The sequence below is a fragment of the Zootoca vivipara genome, chromosome 4, assembly GCF_963506605.1.
Source record: "Zootoca vivipara chromosome 4, rZooViv1.1, whole genome shotgun sequence".
NCBI classification, from domain to species: Eukaryota; Metazoa; Chordata; class Lepidosauria; order Squamata; family Lacertidae; genus Zootoca; species Zootoca vivipara.
In genome coordinates, this window is record NC_083279.1 from 88,326,356 (window position 1) to 88,347,205 (window position 20,850).

At 44.1% G+C, this 20,850-nt stretch overlaps 1 long non-coding RNA gene across 2 annotated transcripts; it reads left to right on the top strand.

The window, feature by feature from the left end:
- The first annotated feature begins 12,985 nt into the window (after nucleotides 1–12,985).
- On the top strand, nucleotides 12,986–20,456 carry LOC118085289 (uncharacterized). 2 transcript variants are annotated; one of them, XR_009557517.1, is made up of 3 exons: nucleotides 12,986–13,103; nucleotides 13,552–13,760; nucleotides 14,285–18,418. It is a non-coding gene; the product is annotated as an uncharacterized LOC118085289 (long non-coding RNA). The 2 variants fall into 2 exon arrangements; XR_004692619.2 differs by lacking the exon at nucleotides 12,986–13,103 and adding an exon at nucleotides 18,847–20,456 and having other exon boundaries at nucleotides 13,232–13,760; nucleotides 14,285–14,385.
- The last annotated feature ends 394 nt before the right edge of the window (nucleotides 20,457–20,850 follow it).

The following is a 20,850-nucleotide window of genomic DNA, read 5'->3' on the forward strand; positions in this document are numbered from 1 at the left end:
AGCCTTGTCTCACAAATCTATTAGCGCTTTTTGAGAGTGACACCAAGTATATAGATAGAGGTTGGCAGAGTGTCCTTGAGCTTTCAAAAAGCTTTCAACAAACTACTTCACCAATGACTCCTGAGTAAGCTTAGCAGTCAAGGAATAAGAGGAGAGGTCCTCTTGTCAATCAGGAACAGGGCAAGTTGTAGAAAGCAAAAAGCAGGAATAAATGGGCAGTTCTCTGAAAGGAGAGATGTCATAGAGTTGGAAGGGATCCTGGGGATCATTGAGTCCAACCCCCTGCAATACAGGAATACGCAGCTGTCCCTTACGGGGATCAGACCTACAACCCTGGTATTATCAGCACCATGCTCTGACCAACTGAACTATCCATTTGATGTAGAAAGTGAAGTCCCCGTAGATCAATCCCGGGACCTTTTTAACTTGTTCATAAACTGGTTAGGAGTGAACAGTGAAGTGGCCAGGTTTGCTGGTGATACTAACTAAATGGTTCAGGGTTGTTAAAACAAAAAGAGATTGCGGAGCCCTCCCAAAGGACCTCTGCAAAACGAGTCGATAGATGGTTAAATGACAAATTTGATTCAGCATCAACAATTGCCCCGTGATGCATGCCAGGGCCAAAAGACATTAATTTCACATACAGTACTGTATATTCTCGTGGAGTCTGGCGCAGTGGTGACTGACCAGGAATGAGATCTTGGTGGTCTGCATCGCAGCAGTCAAAACTGTAGCTGCTGGTTGCCAAGTCAGGCAGAGTTGTCCAATTAATTTTGCCTCAATTTCCAGAAAGGAAATGATATTGCGGAAGGAGACAGCTACAGGGCAGGATCCATTAATGAGGGTCAAGATCAAGATGCAACGAACCCCTTGAGCAGTAAAAGCCCTTCTACAGTACAGGCATCCAAGGACCAGAGTAAGACAACAGCAGCAGCAGCAGCAGCTCAAAATACCCAGTTTAAAAAGCAGGTTTTCTAAGAGGAACACGTCTGCTACTGCACCACACTCCAGCACTGTTAAGTGCGTGAGTGTCTGGGATTTGAGGAGGTGCCATCTCTGAAGGACAGTGGCAAGTGACAAACTTCACCCAGGGGAAAGGAGATAAAGACAGGGCATGTTATAATTACAGTGGTACCTTGGTTCTCAAACGCTTTGGTTCTCAAACTCCGAAAACTTGGAAGTAGAGTGGTACCTCGGGTTACAGACACTTCAGGTTACAGACGCCGCTAACCCAAAAATAGTACCTCGGGTTAAGAACTTTGCATCAGGATGAGAACAGAAATTATGCGGCGGTGGTGGCGGCGCTGCAGTAGCAGGTTGCCCCATTAGCTAAAGTGGTACTTCGGGTTAAGAACAGTTTCAAGTGAAGAATGGACCTCCGGAATGAATTAAGTTCTTAACCAGAGGTACCACTGTAGGTGTTCCGGTTTTTTGAACGTTTTTCGGAAGCTGTCGGCTATTGTTTCCGGGGCACCTTCACCAATCAGAAGCTGTGCCTTGGTTTTTGAACATTTCAGAAGTCAAATGGACTTCCGGAACTGATTAAGTTTGGCGCGTTTGTTTTTGCTATTTATTTTGAGTAGACCCATTGAAATGACTAGACATGACTAACTTGTGTCATGACTAACTTGATGTTGTGTCATGACTAACTTGATGTTGGGAAAGATTGAGGGCACTAGGAGAAGGGGACGACAGAGGATGAGATGTTCTCGAAGCTACGAACACGAGTTTGACCAAGTTGCGGGAGGCAGTGGAAGACAGGAGTGCCTGGCGTGCTCTGGTCCATGGGGTCACGAAGAGCCGGACACGACTAAATGACTAAACAACAACAACTCTTGAGCAGAACTTGCATGCATTCAACTCATTGTTAGTTATACAAATCTACATTTGATTATAAATTCATCTTTTTTTTAAAAAAGCAGATGGTTACTAAGATTCTTGGAGTGAATAAGAACATGGAAGAGCAGAGAGAGAGAGAGAGAGAGAGAGAGAGAGAGAGAGAGAGAGAGAGAGAGAGAGAGAGAGAAGACAGGAAGCAAATCGGCACAAGAATCTCTGTATTTTCCCTTAGCAAAGCTGTATGCCAAAGGTTATGACATCTTCTCGGTGTAGAGATTTTATGGAAAGTCTATTGGTGGATACCTGTTTTCTCCATTTCAAAGACCAGAGAGGAAGAAGAATAATTTTGAGGGACTGTATGGGAGGAAAGGCTTTAATCCATTACTAATTAAGACAAAAGATAAAATAAGGGTAGCTACCATGAAAGAGGGCCAGCTGCGATGTACCACATAGTATGTAAGGAATCCAACCAGACTTTTGACTTCTTTTTATTTGAGATCTGGCCAAGCACTGAGAGAACAGATTGGGATGCCAAATGATGGGAATATGAGTTCTAATTGTTTGTGCAAATGTCACTTTTCAAGATCCCTGTTTTTAAAGAAGATGAGCAGGTAATTGGCAAACCCATGTGCAGTGCTATGTTTCATTGACAGGTAAGATGTAATTGCTTTCAGCAGCATTTATTTGTCTCCTCCTCTCCTTTTTTCTTTTCTTTTAGAAAAAGCATCCTTGTGAAAATGTTAGGTCAACCGCAGGCCATCAAAGTGGGCTTCGGGAGACGAACCAACGCTGCGATATCTTGTTATGAAATGTTTATATTCAGAGCAAATGGATACGGTTTATTATTCCTCGTCTCCTGTGAAGTGGATGGTAGCAAATATTCTTTATATAGAATGGACATCCCTGCTTGCTTGTTTTAATGGTGCAATAGCTGCCCAGGGGCTAAGCTATATTTCTGGAGAAGTGGATGTAGCACCTGCCAGATTTTGCTGGACTGCAGCATCCATCACCCCTAACCATTGGCCATGCTGATGAGAAGATGGGCCACCACAACAGCATCTGGTGAGTACCATATTGGCAACCTCTCCTATATCTGATGGTGGCAGAGCTGTGCTTTTAAATATGGATAAATCGGCAGTACAGAATAGTGTGTGAGAGGGTGCAGTTTAAAAGGGAGTCGTATTGCAGCAAAGAATGCTGAATATGGCCCTCGTTTATCTCCCAACCACCCCTCTGCATCCCTGAGTTTAATCCCTCTCCCTGGAAGCGAGCACATCTGGAAGAAAAAGCAGCTGTTGGGAAGGGCCCAAGAGGTGTGAGGAGGGCTCACATCCATCTGCCCATGGTTTAAATTGCTGGGTTGGCACTGATAATAATTTGTCACTGCTTCTTATTATCAATTATATAGTATTTTGTATTGCATATTATTATGGATTATATTTACTGTACTTTTCCTTCTATAAGACGCCCCCATGTATAAGACACCACCCATTTCTGGGGGCTCAATTTTAAGAAAATGGGGGGAAATTGCCCAGAGTTGTTGAGCTTCTTTTTTGGGGGGGAATTGCCACCAATTGGCCGCCAAAACATTGCTGACAATCTCCAGCTCCCAGCTGTAATCAATTACCAGTGTATAAGCCAAGCCCCAATTTTTGACATCGTTTTGGGGTCAAAAAACCTCATGTTATACACAGAAAAATACGGTATATAGCCGTTTTAATTTTTTTTGCATGTTATTATCACTATATTGTAGGGACCCAGGTGGCGCTGTGGTTAAACCACTGAACCTAGGGCTTGCTGATCAGAAGGTCGGCGGTTCGAATCCCTGTGATGGGGTGAGCTCCCGTTGCTTGGTCCCAGCTCCTGCCAACCTAGCAGTTCGAAAGCACGTCAAAATGCAAGTAGATAAATAGGAACCGCTACAGCGGGAAGGTAAACGGCGTTTCCATGTGCTGCTCTGGTTTGCCAGAAGCAGCTTTGTCATGCTGGCCACATGACCTGGAAGCTATACTCCGGCTCCCTCGGCCAATAATGCGAGATGAGCGCGCAACCCCAGAGTCGGTCACGACTGGACCTAATGGTCAGGGGTCCCTTTACCTTTATCACTATATTAGGGGAAATGGGAATGCCTGAAGATGGCTTCTAAGCATGTTTACCCAAACACATGACTGGGAAACCTGCATTGTCGGGGTCCTGGTTGTCATCTTCAGACGAACACTTTTAGGATCTCCTCTTCAGACTTTTCCGTTCAACACAGGAAGGTCAAAAGTGGAATAGGCTCAACCAGGGTACATAGATGCTAGGAGCAGAGCCAGCAAGTACCCCCTCTGGAACACCTTGCACACTTTAGGCCTTCACATTTTGTTTTGAATAGATGAAGAGGGCTTATCTTTGTTGCTGCTGGGGTGTTAATTGCTCAGAACTGGAAACCAGCCAAAAAAAATAATAGAAATCCCAGAATTTACTGAAAGGCTTTATAATATCTGGGAGATTGACTTTTTGTGCAAACAAATGCTGGACAGGGAAAAACGAAGTCTCTTTGGAACTTTGCAAATGGCTGGTCTTTATTTTTTCAGTGCTGGAATGCAAAGTTTCCTCAAATCAAGGTAAATACCCAAGTCTTACCCAAAAGGATTTTTCTTTTTTACTTTGACTTGTTTGATAATTGAAGTCTTGATTGATACCTCCTCCTAATAGATATATCTATTTTGAAAGAACCGTTAGTCCATTTTATGGCAATAATTTTCCTTCTTCTTTATTTGTTTTGTTCTCTGCTGATTCCAGATCAGCAATGGGCAGCACCCATTGTTGCATTCCAACTCTCAGCAGCCCCATTCAATGATAGGATTTGTAGTCCAAAAATATCTGGAGGGCCATTGGTTCCCCTGACCTTGGCGAGGGTGGTTGTAAGTGTTGTGCACAACTGTGGTTTTATAATTGTTGGAAGCTGCTCAGAGTAGCTGGGGCAGCCCAATCAGAAGGGTGTTGTTGTTGTTGTTGTTGTTGTTCCAGGGCATTGTGGGAAATAAATAGGGATGGGTGAATCCGCCCGTTCCAGCTTCTCTCAGTTTCTCATCTTCCCAATTTTAACTTCCCTTCTCCACATTTCCACACATGTTTAAAGTCTTTGCAAAAATTCACCAGCATTTTGGTGCAAATTTCTCTCAAGTTGCAGAGTTCACCCTGCTACATTCATTTTTGTACACTATCCGTGACTGCAGAGCTGCACTGGAAAATCCAGAGGAGAGCAAATTTTAAAAGACGGCTGTATGCTAGTTTGCACATTGCTCTGGAACTTTGCTGAATTTCTCCTCCAGCCCTGGCATGAAATGTTAGCCACAACAGAAGAAAATGCTACAGGCAGAGAGAAATCATAGAATCATAGAGTTGGAAGAGACCACAAAGGCCGTCCAGTCCAACCCCCTGCCAAGCAGGAAACACCATCAAAGCATTCTTGACATATGCCTGCCAAGCCTCTGCTTAAAGACCTCCAAAGAAGGAGACTCCACCACACTCCTTGGTAGCAAATTCCACTGCCGAACAGCTCTTACTGTCAGGAAGTTCTTCCTAATGTTTAGGTGGAATCTTCTTTCTTGTAGCTTGAATCCATTGTTCCATGTCCGCTTCTCTGGAGCAGCAGAAAACAACCTTTCACCCTCCTCTATATGACATCCTTTTATATATTTGAACATGGCTATCCTATCACCCCTTAACCTTCTCTTCTCCAGGCTAAACATACCCAGCTCCCTAAGCCGTTCCTCATAAGGCATCATTTCCAGGCCTTTGACCATTTTGGTTGCCCTCTTCTGGACATCTTCCAGCTTGTCAGTATCCTTCTTGAACTGTGGTGCCCAGAACTGGACACAGTACTCCAGGTGAGGTCTGACCAGAGCAGAATACAGAGGTACTATTACTTCCCTTGATCTAGATGCTATACTCCTATTGATGACTTATATTTTGGTCAGGAAGGCAGGGAATGTGAGTTGGGGCGGGGGGGGGGGGAGAGAACAGACTATTTCTCAGAATTTTTTTTTGGCCAAGCACACCATTCTTTTTGTATTGTTTTCCTTTCTTTAATTAATATGCTCAGTTAAAAAGTGAGAAGCACCCCACATGCAGAGAGTTCTTTATACTTTCCATCTTCAAGGAAACCTTTCCATATCAACTGATCGCTGGCAGCTTGGAGCTCTGCCACACATGCTGTGGAAGCCCCTGGGAACAGGGGAAGAAATCCGGAGCCCGCTCTAGAATGCACAGTCATTTCATGCAGAGTGTGGGCCAAGCCTAAGTATTGCCCCGGAAGAATTGAGAGTGCATTCTGGGATGTGTCCAAAACTCCCCTGGGGCCGCAAACTGCAGGGAAGACTCAAAAGCAGTAGGCAGACTGCCATTCAGCGACGCTTGTCAGCTATTATGGATCATCTCCCTGAGGAACCCACATCAAACTTCCAAGGGCTCCTGTGGACACAGTTTGAAAAACAATGTGTTGCCACATGTTGTGGGGTCCCAGCTAGGAGCCCCAATATACAGACTCCCCATGAACAGATGGTGAGAAGAAAAGTGCAGGATCTTACTCCAGAGAGCATGCAAAGGAATCATGCCGGGTAGAAAATGTTCAACAGCATAAGCAAATGAGTTTTTGAAGCTAGCTGGTTGACAACGCAATTACTGCAATGTGTTGTATGCCTCTGAAGACGGTCGGGGAATTTCAGCTGGTGCAGAATTTGGCGGCCAGGTCCACCCAGGGGCAATCTTGACCTGATTGCACCGGCTGCTGATTAGTTTCTGGGCCCAATTCAAAGTGGTGGTTTTTACCCACAAAACCTCAAATGGCTCAGAACCGCAATATCTCCAGGACTGTCTCTCCCGATACGAACTGACCCGACCCTGTGCGTTTTTTTTTTGTATCTCATGTTCTCTCTCTCTCTCTCTCTCTCTCTCTCTCTCTCTCTCTCTCTCTCACACACACACACACACACACACACACACACACAGGTAAGGTCACCTTTCAACGTAAATGGAACCACATTTGTCCCCCCCCCCCATCTCTTGCAGCAGGTTTTCTCCTAAGCATGAAAATGTCTTGGGTCTGCCCTGGGTGAATTTTGAGTCTCTCAGCAGCAGCCTCGGTACTAGTTGAGGCCAAACAGTGAACATCGTCTGGGTGGAAGCTGTATCCTAAAGAGCAGGTGCTTGATAAGACGCTGCTACTATCAGGGACAAAAAGAGCAAAGGCTGGCAACTTAAACATGAAAACAGAAAAATAGGGTTTTTTTTGTCTTTTTAAAAAACTACTTATCATTTGGTGTTGTTATGAATAATGTAATGGTTTAACACTGCTACTGTGCTTAGGTTTCTGTGGGTAGCATTCATTAAAGGATAGGAAAATGCAATTATTAAAAATCATAGAATAGAATCATAGAATCATAGAGTTGGAAGAGACCACAAGGGCCATCCAGTCCAACCCCCTGCCAAGCAGGAAACACCATCAAAGCATTCTTGACATAGGCCTGTCGAGCCTCTGCTTAAAGACCTCCAAAGAAGGAGACTCCACCACACTCCTTGGCAGCAAAATCCACTGCCGAACAGCTCTTACTGTCAGGAAGTTCTTCCTAATGTTTAGGTGGAATCTTCTTTCTTGTAGTTTGAATCCATTGCTCTGTGTCCACTTCTCTGGAGCAGCAGAAAACAACCTTTCTCCCTCCTCTATATGACATCCTTTTATATATTTGAACATGGCTATCATATCACCCCTTACCCTTCTCTTCTCTAGGTTAAACAATGGAAATAGTTCAATTAAAACTGTACATTTGCTTTTGAATCAGCCATGTCTTTTAAACCTCATTAATTAAATTAATAAAAAAATTCCTTCAGTAGCACCTTAAAGACCAACTAAGTTTATATTTTGGTATGAGCTTTCGTGTGCATGCACACTTCTTCAGATACACACAGGTTGATGGACTTCCATTTCATGCGGCTCAATGTGGTGCCTTCCATAGTTCTAGTTACAGGTAGGTAGCCGTGTTGGTCTGAGTCGAAGCAAAATAAAAAAATTCCTTCAGTAGCACCTTAAAGACCAACTAAGTTTATATTTTGGTATGAGCTTTCGTGTGCATGCACACTTCTTCAGATACACAGTACCAAAATATAAACCAACACGGCTACCTACCTGTAACTAGAATTAAATTAATGTCTGTCGAACCTGATAAATTATGATATTAGAGCTTATATACGATGAACCCAAGGACTGTTCCTTTGGAACACCCTTTGGGGTGTTTCAATGTAAGGATTGCATTTAGACAAATGCTACATCTGGATAGGGATGGAGGGACACCCCCCCCCATTTCTGTTCCATGGTTGCATCCATGCCATACACTATGCCTTTCAAGAACACTTAAAGCACATGACATGCTCCAAAGAATCCTGGGAATTGTTCTTTACCCCTAAGGCAGCTACAGTTCCCAGCACCCTTAACGAAGTATAGGAGTGTGTGACAGACAGGTGTACGGTTCCTGGAGGGTTGGCCAAGGGTGAATATTATTATTGGTTCTTCGATTTATATACTATCCTTTTTTCAAAATGTCAGCCTGGATAGCTCAGTTGGTTTGAGCGTGGCACTGATAATGGCAAGGTTGCAAGTTCGATCTCTCTATGGGACAGCTGCATACAGTGGCGTCGGAAGCCGCTCTAGCACATAATGCGCATGCGCAGTGTCACTACATATGGCGCATGTGTTGCTATGTAGCGATGTTTCTGAAATTTTTCTGTAATAAAACAGCTGCTTTGAGTTCTTGTATAGAATGTCCTGGGAGATTGAAGTGTTCTCCTACTGGTTTCTCTGTCTTGTGGTTCCTGATGTCAGATTTATGTCCATTTATCCTTTGGTGTACGATGAAATTAGCATTAAAATTAGCATGAAATTAGCATTAGTGTCCAGGACAACTCCTTGGTGCATGTGTCTACAGCAGAGACAGGGAACCTGTGGCTATTCAAAAGTTGCTAGACTGTATCTCCCAGTATCCCCGATGCTTTGCATTGATGCTTTGGGCTGACTCCAGCAGCATTCCCCCATTCCTGGTCTAGAGCGTGCCCCGATATGACTCACAAATACTAGGCTTTGTTTTCACTGGCAGAATGCATGCGGACCGAGGATCAAAACGTATTCGGCTGGATTCAGTGTGGAATTAACCATCAGCGGAAGATTTCCATATTAAAGCTATACAGAGTCATTTGCAACCAGATCCAAACATGTTTACTCATTTCCAGGTGGAGCTCGTTGGAACTGTCTGCCAACAGGATTTTAGACTAAATTGAAAATGGATTTCCCCCCCCTTAGAAACCCACTTGGAACTCCGGCGCTGACCTCCAGTTTCGTTTTTATTATCATTACTATTATGAAGTTTTTTCAGTTATACAAAATAATGTGAAAAAGAAAAAGAAAAAAGTGTAATATACGCTACTATATGTAGGATTCTTATATATACTAATACATACAGTGGCACCTCGGTTTAAGAACAGTCCTGTTTACGAATGATTCAGTTTACGAACTCCTCAAAACTGGAAGTAGTGTCCCGGTTTCCAAACTTTACCTCGGCCTACGAACAGAAACCAAATGGTGGAAGGGCACCGGCTGCGGGAGGCCTCATTAGGGAAAGCACACCTTGGTTTAAGAATGGATTCGGTTTAAGAACAGACTTCCGGAACAGATTAAGTTCGTAAACCGAAGTACCACTGTATATGATTATTAATAACGTACTATATTCTGTACAAACTCGTTCCAAATATCAATATATTTATCCAAACAAAGTCTGCATCTATACGCAATCCGTTCATATGTTGCGAGTGTTGTCATTGCCTCCAATCCATTGATTAAAGGAGACCATATTTTTGTTCTTCCAGTTCATCAGTACTAATCTTTTGGCCATAGTTAGGGCACGTATGGTCGTACCTTGGTTATCGAACGTAATCCGCTCCAGAAGTCTGTTCGAAAACCAAGGCGCGGCTTCTGATTGGCTGCAGGAGCTTCCTGCACTCAACCGGAAGCCATGGAAGCCAAGTCGGACGTTCGAGTTCCAAAGAATGTTCACAAACTGGAACACTCACTTCCGGGTTTGTGGCGTTTGGGAGCCAAAAGGGATGAGTACCAAGGCATTTGAGAACCAAGGTACGACTGTACTGTGTTTCGTTTGAGGGCATGTCATGTCATGTGCTACCTTGGCTGTTTGTTAGTGCAGACCCAGGTCATTGAGCCTGAGCTTCTACAGCTACCTCTCACCATGAACCCCCATTGGCAAGATTGCAAGCAACAGCAGCAGATACGTCCTATGCTTAAGGTGATCTTTTATTCTCTTGCTAGTTATGCTATTTCAAATGTGCATTTTATAGTTGATTTCCTTTAGTAATGTTTTCCTTTGAAAAAAGAAATGTTTGGGGTAGCTTTGCTGTGTTGAGTATGCATTCTGTAGTTGACCTCCTTTGTACTGTTTTCTTCTGAAAACTTTAAAGATAATATTTTAGCTTACTGTTAATTAATTTGCTTTGAATGTGTGCTTTATATTTGACTTTCTTTTCAGTAATGTTTTATTCTGCATTGATTTATTTGATGCTGGAAACTGCTTTGAGGTTTTTTCCCTTAAAAAAATAAAGTGATTTAGAATGGATAATAATAATAATAATAATAATAATAATAATAATAATAATATAATCACCCCCTGGTTATTTTCCAAAACATTGTGCCCCAGAATGTCACAATCCTTTTTTTAATGGGCAGAGATTTATTACTAAAACAAACAAACAAACAAACAAACAAATAAACAAACAAACCCAAACTTGGAGCCAACAGCAGATGAATAAATCATGTAAAATAAATTCAATTCCATGTTTGTTTACTTTGTATAATTTATTCTCCTCCTGCTAGCCAGAGGGGATATCAGCATTGAAGCCTCACCTTCTGGCTTACGTGTTGAATAGAGATGTATACCAAGTATACATGTCTACTAGAAAATAAGCCCACCTGAGTGCAATGAGATTTTACTAGCAGGTAAGTGGGTATAGGTTTGCAGAAAGTTAAAGGCAACATTAGAACCAAATATTTAAACGTGTTATTTTTCTAGAAAAAGAAGCGTTGGAACTCACAATGAACACCTCCCTTGTTCTCTTATAATGGCAATGGCGCCCACTTGAGAGATGCCAGAACTGAGTTCTGGCAAGTTCCAGCTGAAAAAAAAGACCTACATCAGCACCAAGGGACAGAAGCGATAGAAAAAATCAATAATTTCATATATACTTATTTATCAGCTAAAGTAGTAGAGTCTAAAATCAGTATTCATTCACTGACCGTCGCTGTCACCATGGCCTGTCTTGTCCTCATTGCCATAAAACAGAATTTCTTGACAGCCCTGGTGACATCGGGGTCTTTGTCAGCAAGAAGGTGTTCAACATAGGTTTCTTCAGAGCAGCCAGACACAAACTCATAAAATGGAATCTTTAGCAGTGGCAGTAGATGACAGTTCTGTGATTCTATGAAAACAAGTTTGGTGGCACCTTAAAAAATAAAAACGAACAGATTGTGGCATTAGCCTTCAGGAACTAGAACCCACTTTGCCAGATTCATGAATAGTTATTCTTACTTGTCAGGTGTGTGTGTGTGTGTGTTGGGTTTGGCTTGCTTCGATAATGATAATTAACAACAGTTTCAAAGGCCTTTTGGTTTCCCTGTGACGGGTATAGGACTCCTTTGAGTTGTTTATGACTCAATTAGGAGCCACTGGTTACCGCCCGGCACGCTTTCTCTAGCGCCTCTGCTCCGTAGACCCGGGCTGGCAGTAAAACACACAGCAGAGTTCTTCTTCTTCTCACACACAGCGGAAACTTGTATAGCCGTTGGATAAAAAGCCTCTTAAGAACACACAGAGTCCAAGGTGTTCTAATAACTACTGGAGTTTATTTTAAAGAGAAAATAACAAACAACCTGGTGAGAGCGCAGACATCTTGCGACCGTCTCCCAGGCAAAAACGAAACCAACTGATACACACAGAAACACTTCTGGTACATTCTGTAACATGATCTTCCTCAGTGGTCAGGTGCTACACAGTACACAGTTAACCCCTTCGGTTACTTGTTACTCCTCACATTCCCATAGGTAGCTGGTTGGCCATAGTAGCAGTGCCCACCCTGTGGAACCCCCTCCCACCAGATGTCAATCAGCTAAACAGCTAACTGGTTTTTAGAAGATACCTGAACGCAGCCCTGTTCAGGGAAGTTTTTAATGGCTGATGTTTTATTGCATTTTTAATATTTTGTTGGGAGTTGCGCAGAGTGGCTGCTGGGGCAACCCAGTCAGATGGGTGGCATATAAATAATAAAATTGTTGTTGTTGTTGTTGTTGTTGTTGTTGTTGTTGTTGTTGTTGTTAATGGATAGGCCTTTGGTCTAATCCAGCAGGACTCTTCTTAGGTTTTTAACCCACCCTCAAAGCTCTGATTGACCAAGTGATTGGCAAAGTGATTGACCAGAGAAGCGGACACGGAGCAATGGATTCAAACTTCAAGAAAGAAGATTCCACCTAAACATTAGGAAGAACTTCCTGACAGTAAGAGCTGTTCGGCAGTGGAATTTGCTGTCAAGGAGTGCGGTGGAGTCTCCTTCTTTGGAGGTCTTTACGCAGAGGCTTGACAGGCATATGTCAGGAATGCTTTGATGGCGTTTCCTGCTCGGCAGGGGGTTGGACTGGATGGCCCTTGTGGTCTCTTCCAACTCTATGATTCTATGATTCTATGATTCTATGACTTCTGATTTCAAAGATCCTCGAGAGAAAGGAACAGCGTGTGGATTGTCATAAGGCCATCTGGCAAAGGACCGGCAGATAAACCTCTCAGATCGTTCAGCACAGATACATATTCTCCATCGTCTAACACCAGAAAGCGGCGTCTTGCGTGCGATTTGGAAGGCGCTGCCCTGCTCTGCCGAAGCGAGGGGATGCACAGAGGCCAAGCTTGAAATCCTGTGCATGGTTCCGCTTGACAAATGGCGTGCTAAAAATGGAAAGCACAGAACAGAAGGCAACCAGTAGGATTAAAAAAAGAAGAACACATACACACACACACACACACACACACACACAGAGAGAGAGAGAGAGAGAGAGAGAGAGAGAGAGAGAGAGAGAGAGAGACTTTGGTTCTTCAGAAAGGATGGAGAGAGGAGCAAAGGAATCTCAACAGCAAAGCCTTTGAAAATTGAGAGCTGAACGGAGGGACCTCGTTAAGGTAAACAAAATTTTCATAAGGGGAGCAGAAAAGATAAACGCTACCTGGGTTATTATTAGCTCACGTCAGATACGGGAACAGCAGGGCTGTGCACTTCAGACATGGCGCAAGAGCTTCGCAGAGTTTAAGTGGAATTCCTTGCACAGAATGCGGTTAATAGATGGAATGTGGCATTGCTGGCAGCAGGAGAAACAATCAAGCTAAACAGCCTGCAGAGCTATTAGAGGGTGAAATACATATTGTGGAATGAGAGACAACAGGCTTGCCCATCCTCGCCTGTGTGTTTACTTAGAAGTCAGCTCCACTGAAACCAGCAGGACTTGATCCCAAATACAGAGGCACAGAACGGCAGCCTCAGAGGCAGAAGGAGCCAAAATAGGAAGTCTGCTGCTGGCGGAATAGTGGCTGTTGTTACATTTATTTGTTTGTGGCTTTCTCCCCCCTTCAGAACCCTGAAATGCTCTTGAACTGGCTGTTGAAAGGATGATGACTGACTGTCGTGGGTAGAGAACGAAAAAGCTAACGGAGGACGAATGGAATGCAGTAGCATGAAAAAGGACCCGGCTGGCCAGAGCTCTGAAAGACAGTGCATTCCACGCTGCAATGTCTTGTTGCAGGCCCCACTCGTTTTGACGATAACAAATATCAGATTCACAGGTACGAGTGTTTAATGATGTTGGCCATACAACCGCTGCACTCTTTTCGTCTGCCTGAAACATCTGCAATAATGTCCTGAAAGGATTTCTGGGCATTTTGCTGTGTGGAAAACATACTTCACCTCTGCTATTTGGTGGAGTAATAGGGTTATTTGCTATTGGTATTTCTTATTACGTTTCTGCTGTTATTCTCAGGGCTTAGAAAATGCAGCTGATTGATTTTTTCCCCACCGTGGTAGGCCAGTCCTGTGATTGTAATAAGGGCCAACTGCTGGAGAAGTATTGGGATGAACCATTGATTAAGTTGACACCGCAATCTATTTTCCTGCATGTCGCAGGCTGAATTTACAGTCCGTGTACACCCACATTACTGACACATTGTTCTGTGTGAATAATCTCGCCTGGGCGACTTTGCCTGTGCTTGGCTTTTATTAATATTAGAATACCTCTCAGAATTCTTCAACAGAATGAAAGGGGAGGCCGAGGAATTTATACCAAAGCTTCTTCTTCTTTTTTTTTTTAAAGGAACAGGAGGAAGTACAATGGGGAGAAATGACATAGATGTTCAACATGGCTGGCAGAAAAAGCCGCATTTTCCAAACAGGAAGGCAACAGTCGCAATCCAGGTGAGCACATTTGATAGGTTGTTTTAAACAGTTCTTTTTTTCTGGGGGGACACAGGGGTACACACAGCCCTAAACATTTTGTGAATCTAACAGGAGAAGAAACTAAAAAAAAAATAAGAATAAAAATAGTTTCTTCTCTAGCACGGTGAATCGTTGGTTCCGTTGCTACTCCCGATGGCGGCCTCATTTCTTATCACGGTGTTTCCTAAGTCTCAGACAGAAGTGAATGTTTAATGTGTGAAGCAGGAGTTGGAATCTAGCATGGTGATTGGTCAGTTTCGTTGTTACCACCTCCAATGGTGGCTTCATTTCCTTTCCCAGTGTTTCCTGAGTCCCAGTTGGAAGTGATCATTTAATGTGTGAAGCAGTGTGGAATGGATTTAAACACTGTAGCCAACTTAACGTTTATAAAATTGGTAGGCCCTCTGTGTTTGTTTAAGCCTTCAGTGTATGGTTTTTGAAAGGATGACACCTGGCGACGGACACCAACAGCAAACAGAGGAATCGGGAATATGTTAGTGCACACAACCTCACGCCAATGTGGAAGTTACTGTGAGCTGTCAGCTGTGTAATATGAGGTTATGCATGTTCTTTGTACTTTGGTCCATTTGCTGTATTTATTTCCCCCAATTTGAACTAGAAAATTGTGATTTTCTTGAGTCAAAATGAGAGTACTCCTATTTTTTAAAAATGAAAAAAGCACTGTTTTTAAGGTACCTACTTATCTCATGACAGTTCTTGCCAGCACCTGCAATTCTGTAAGAATGGCTTTCGGATTTCATTTTGTGTTGATGTTTTTCTTACATTATGACTCATAGCTGTAAGATGAATGCAGACAAGTTGAGATGTGGATGTCCAAATCACACAAAATCCTAGCCATGAGGGCTATACTCTGCTTCCTCAGTTGGAGTCAGTAGTGCGTCTGAGTACCAGTTGCTGGAAGCCACAGGATGCTCTCAGATCCTGCTTCTGAGTTTCCCTCTGGCATCTGGTTGAGCCACTGTGAGAACAGGATGCTGGACACCAGATGGGCTGCTGGCCTGATCCAGCAGGCTCTTCTGGTGTTCGTTAAATGAAATGACAAAAACCCTAAAATGAAAACTAACACAAATGCATTTTGATTGAAGGTCTTCTTCAGTGGTTTCTGGCAAAGATACTTACAGTACAGCAGTACCTCTCCGCTTACGTAATCCTCTGGTTACGTAAACTTTGGGAAACCCAGAAGTATTTTACCGGGTTTTGCCACGCACGCATGCGCAGAAGTGCTCCTCTGGTTGTGAAAACCTCAGGATCTGGCCAGACCTCTGGAATGGATCCTGCCTGCAGCCAGAGGTACCACTGTATATAAGAAAGAAAGAAAGAAAGAAAGAAAGAAAGAAAGAAAGAAAGAAAGAAAGAAAGAAAGAGAAAGAAAGACTTGTGACTCTCCAAATGTTGACATTAAACTCCCATCATCCCTGACCATTGACCATCCTGGAGTTGTAGTCCAATGTTCCTCACCCCAGAATTGTAGAATGGAGCAGAGAAGGGAACTCAAAAAGAGTTTGCCACAGGGCCAAAGTTCTCTCTGTAGGCCGATGCAGAAATCTTCCCTGTTCTTCTATGCCCATGTTCAATTTGACATGCCCGCCACAGCCGTCTCGACTAAAATAAATGCATAACGGATAAAATGAGAGCCAATAATGAAGGATGACCTCTCCCAGCTGCAGTGGGCTCTCCTTTAAACCCTTGGCGAAGATCATTAGTGTCTTGTCGTAAATGCAAAGCTAAAGGTTATTGTTATTGCCAGAGCTGTCAATCTCCTTTGCAAATAATGAGAGCAACGAGAGGCGCAGCAGCAGCAGCAGCAGCGGTGGCGAACGGCCACTTGAAACAGTTGGAATCCCTCTGTGCTCTTGCACGCTTCCCTTTTTTGGGAAGGAAAAAAGAGCTTTCGGAGCCGTTGCAAATGGCAGTTAAGAATAACAGATCTCCGCAGCCTGTCTGGCTCCAGGGTCATTTAACTCATATACCGGCACTGGCAGCTTGAAGGGGAATCGAGAACGGAAGCCAGCTATGCGTGGAAATCCTTTATTTTTGATTTGTAATGTCTCAGCATGGAGGATCATGGGAAATCAAGAGAGATTTCTTGTGTTGCTTTTTTTTAAAAAAGCACGAGCTCAGAAGCACTCTCTCTTTTGCAGCCAGTGTGGTGTAATGGTTGGTTTGTTGGACTATGACCTGGCAGGCTGGGGTTCAAATCCTCCCTTAACCTTCAGCTCACAGGGTTGTTGTGAGGATAAAATGAGGAGGGGAGAACCATGTACCCTTGAGAGCTGCTTGGAGGAAAAGGTGGTATATAAATCTAACAAACAAACAAACAAACAAACAAATTGGTGCAAATTGAACCATATGTACCACCCTATCAAACTAATTATTAGTCTGGCTTTTAATCTGTTTGTTTTGCATTTACTTTTGTGGGATGTGAAACTTATAGCAGTCAAGTACAACATTCCTACAGTGGACATGATGGGGAATGTTTTGTATCACTTGGGAGAAAACTTCCTGTTTCCTCCTCAGCTGGGACAGACTTCCACTGCATGTGACTTGAAGTGGGTGTGGCCTATTCTGGGTAGAGGAGCACATCTCCTTCTGCTTCTTTTTCTTCTCCATTTTTGTTTTCCTATGTATTAGGAGAAGTGACTGCTCAGTCGCAGTCACTTGGGACTAACTCCCTTATGGGATAGTTCATGTAGATATGTACTTTTGTAACCTAAGTCTGCCTTTTGGGGATCTAACTGTGAACTGAATGATTGTAAGTAAACTACTTTTACATTGACTTTAATAAGACTGCCGTGTCTATTCTTTTCAAGAGGGACAAGAAGGGATCTTATCAGGAATCTGATATTGAGAGGCTCAGATGAGCCTGCAACAAGTTAACCGCTGTGCGATTAAAGGGGAATGTTTAAACCAGGCATCCCCAAACTGCGGCCCTCCAGATGTTTTGTAACTACAACTCTCATGATCCCTAGCTAACAGGGCCAGTGGTCAGGGATCATGGGAGTTGTAGTCCCAAAACATCTGGAGGGCCGCAATTTGGGGATGCCTGGTTTAAACTCTGCTAAGATACAGAACTTCCTAACCCAAGTTAGGAAGCATATCACCAAACAATATATCCTCTCCTGCCTCCCTGAACATTCCCACAACTTTTTAATGATTGGTTTGGTATGTTGTATTTTTGCATTGTGCTTCACACCACTTTCTGATTCTCAAGAAAAAAGAAATGAAAAGTGGTATAGAATATTTTTAATTTACACTAAAAATGAAGAGGAAGGAAAACGAAAACAGAGCAAAACGGTAAAGGATCCATAAAGGCAGGGAAAGCTTTTCGGCCCTAGCATTGGGAAACGGCAGGAAGGAAAGGTGCCCATGTCTTGTCTTCTGCTTGTGGTTCTCTGTGCCGGCGCCAGCGGAAGATGCTGCCTGTCTGATAAACTCGGCCCTCTCCATCTTCAGGGCCATTTGCCTTGGGAGCCAGGTTCACGTGATGCTATCGGTGGATGATTTATGGCCGTTGCCTCTCGCCTGACATTTTTGGGGAAAGTTTTCATTGTTCATAACCGGCTTGCAAACAACGGCAGACGTTGCAGGTGCAGCAGAATTTTAAATGCGAGCGCAATTAAATGGGAAGTGGGCCGCCAGCCGCCAGCAGGAAGCTTCCCCGTAATAATACAGGAGAGTGGAACTCTCTGCAGTATTGATCTTGTGATGTTTCAGCGAGAGGTTGCTTCAAAGCACAGTTGCTACATAATGGCATATGGTCTCTCTCCTCTCTCTCTTTCTTTCTCCCTCCCTCTCTCTCCATTGCTGCTGCTTCAATATTTTCTGCATAGCGAGGATGCACTCTGCCAACACCTCTGTGGCAATAATTGGATCAGATGTATGTTACAAGCGAAAGATGATAAAAAAAAAAACAGCTCGCTTGATTGTTGTTTAAGCTCTGCGGATATCTCCCGTCTTGTCCCTTTGATAGATTCAGCTCCTTTTTTTTTTTACAAGCGTACAAAGTGCACCTCTTAAAAACAATTAAGAATCTACGGTAGCGGTGAGGTAAGGGGAAAAGAGGAGTGGGTGGGGAATTAATATACATGCAAAGGATGTAAGTAAAAGAAGACAGAAGTTTGTGCAAACAACATTCTTTCGACCTCCGGGGCGAGGCGCGTGGCCAAGGCTCCCGCTGGTGGAGCAATGCCATCCACAGTTGAGTTGTCTATATAAAGGCACGTGGCTCGAAATATTACAAGTTGCAACACCTTGTGAGATTTATTGGTTGAGAGTCTGGCAGAGCTGATGAGGCAGGGAATATAATGCACACCTAGCTGGCATAAATCAGAGCCGGGGACACGAGACACCAGATTCGTCTCTTGTTATGCAGCTAATATCTCCAGATTGCTTTTAATCATTTTGTTTTGTGCCCCCCAGAAGCAGGAAGGGAGAAACATCATACGCCACATGCGGCGAACGTCATCCATCTGTCAGTTTCCACCCCAAGGCAGTGCAATGGTTCACCTGATCCCTGTGCATAAGGAGGCAACCCTGATGTCTTGGCGGCGCTTGCCATTTACAGAAGCTCCGCTCTGAATTCGAATTCTAAAGCAGGGGCCGGGAACGTCTGGTTCGCAGGCCTAATGAGGTCCACCAGGCCTCCCCATTTGACCCACCAGGCATTTGGGGCCAAGCAACACCCACCTGCTCTTCACCTGACATCACGTATGGGACGAGTTTAGTTGCAGCTGGGGCAAAGAGGGGTTTGCAGCTACCTTTGATCGGCTGATCGACAGCACTTGTAAAGCCCTTGGCAAGGCTGATTGTCCGGGGCTGCAAAGCACAGCTCACAGGACTCTCAGCAACCACCAATACTGAGGTGATCATTGCAGTCCAGGGGGCTTGGAGGATTCCCCATCCCTGTTCCTGCATTGCAGGGGGTTGGACTAGATGACTCTTGGGGGTCCCTTCCAACTCTACAATTCTATGATTCTCAGTCATAGAGCATGCAGAAGATATCAGGTCCAATCACCAGCATCTCCAGGTAGAGCTGGGAAAGGCTCCTGCCCATAACCCTGGAGACTGGCTGCCAGTCCGTGTAGACAATAGTGAGCTAGATGGACTGAGTTGGCATCAGGCACCTTCCTATGTCCCCACGATTGCTGTGCAGTCAGCAGCGCAGCCATGTGCTGTGCTGAGCGCTCTCACACTGTCCATTTCTCACAGCTATTATTACAGGAACATCGTGCAGGTGCGAAGCTATACAAAGCCTCTCACATGTCGCAAGCACTCGCAGCTGGAAGTTGGGACGGTTCTTACACTGCAGCCACCAGAGACTCCTTCCATAGGTGCAGGTGAAGCTATCGGTTGTCTGTGTCGCCCTGCGCTTGTCTTCCTAGACAGAGATGAGGCAGGAGTCAGCATCCAAAGCTGGTAGTCATTAATGCAGGAATGGAACAGAGCTATGGGTGAAAAGCAAAACAGGGAAAGCAACACAGATCGCAAGTAGACAGATTCACCTACTCTTATTCTGAGCCAGGGAGGAAATAAGCCCTATGCGGCTTGGGACCCTTGTACCTACGGGACCGCCTCTCCTGGTATGCCCCACGGAGGACCTTAAGGTCCACAAACAACAATACTCTGGAGATCCCGAGCTACTAGTGCCAGGGCCTTTTCAGTATTGGCCCCGGCTTGGTGGAACGCTCTTTCACAGGAGACCAGGGCCCTGTGGGATTTGTCATCTTTCTGCAGGGCCTGCAAGACAGAGCTGTTCCGCCTGGCCTTTGGGTTGGATTCAGTCTGACCCCTGTGTTTTCCTCCCTCATGGTTTTGATTTATGGACTACTTAAAATGAGGCTGCATTATTCTAAATATTAATATTGTATTTTAATCTGTATTTTAATTAATTGTTTTCTTTTCTTTTATGTCTTACTGTAATTTTATTGGTGTTAGCCACCCTGAGCCCGGTTTTGACTGGGGAGGGTGGGGTATAAATATATTATTATTATTATTATTATTATTATTATTATTATTATTATTATTATTATATTCTCAAGTCTTCTGTGAGGCAAGCATCATGAACTCCCTGAAACTCACAACACCCCAGCCTGGAAGTAGAGTTCTGTGGTATTTCTACACATATATGAGGGCCTCCAGATGTTGATAGACTACAGCTCCCAACAATCCTGAATGGCTGGGGCTGGTGGGAGTCCAGCCATATTCAGAGGGCGACAGGTTCCCCAGCCCTGCAATATATAAATAAATAGGTGGCGCTGTGGTCTAAACCACTGAGCCTCTTGGGCTTGCCGATCGGAAGGTCAGAGGTTCAAATCCCCACGACGGGGTGAGCTCCCGTTGCTCTGTCCCAGCTTCTTCCCACCTAGCAGTTTGAAAGCATACCAGTGCAAGTAGATAAATAGGTATCACTGTGGCGGGAAGGTA